This window comes from Micropterus dolomieu, linkage group LG01 (genome assembly GCF_021292245.1).
Source record: "Micropterus dolomieu isolate WLL.071019.BEF.003 ecotype Adirondacks linkage group LG01, ASM2129224v1, whole genome shotgun sequence".
NCBI classification, from domain to species: domain Eukaryota; kingdom Metazoa; phylum Chordata; class Actinopteri; order Centrarchiformes; family Centrarchidae; genus Micropterus; species Micropterus dolomieu.
In genome coordinates this window covers 25,386,861-25,387,394 of record NC_060150.1, presented here as the reverse complement: position 1 = coordinate 25,387,394, position 534 = coordinate 25,386,861, and positions in this window count along the sequence as shown.

Sequence of the window (534 nt, the reverse complement as noted above, 5' to 3'; positions counted from 1 at the left end):
AAAAGTTTTGTCGCCTATACAGAAATTGAACAAATTTACTGCAAATACAAAAATATGTCAGCAAATTAAGTAGTGGTGCTGTGAGATCCAAATTTAATATCTTGTATGACTTCCATGAGCTTGAAGGACTGCATCCATGCGGTTTGGCAACGATGCATACAATTTATTGATGAAGTCATCAGGAATAGCAAAGAAAGCAGTCTTGCATGCCTCCCAGAGTTCATCAATATTCTTTGGTTTCGTCTTCCATGCTTCCTCTTTCATCCTACCCCACATATGCTCAATGACGTTCATGTCTGGTGACTGGGCTGGCCAATCCTGGAGCATCTTGATCTTCTTTGCCTTGAGGAACTTTGCTGTGGAGATGGAAGTATGCAATGGAGCACCATCCTGCTGCAGAATTTGGCCTCTTTTATGGTTGGGAATATAAGAGGTAGCTAAGATTTCTTGGTATTTTAGACTATTGATGTTGCCTTCCACCCTGCAGATCTCTCGCACACCCCCATACTGGATGTAACCCCAGACCATGATTTT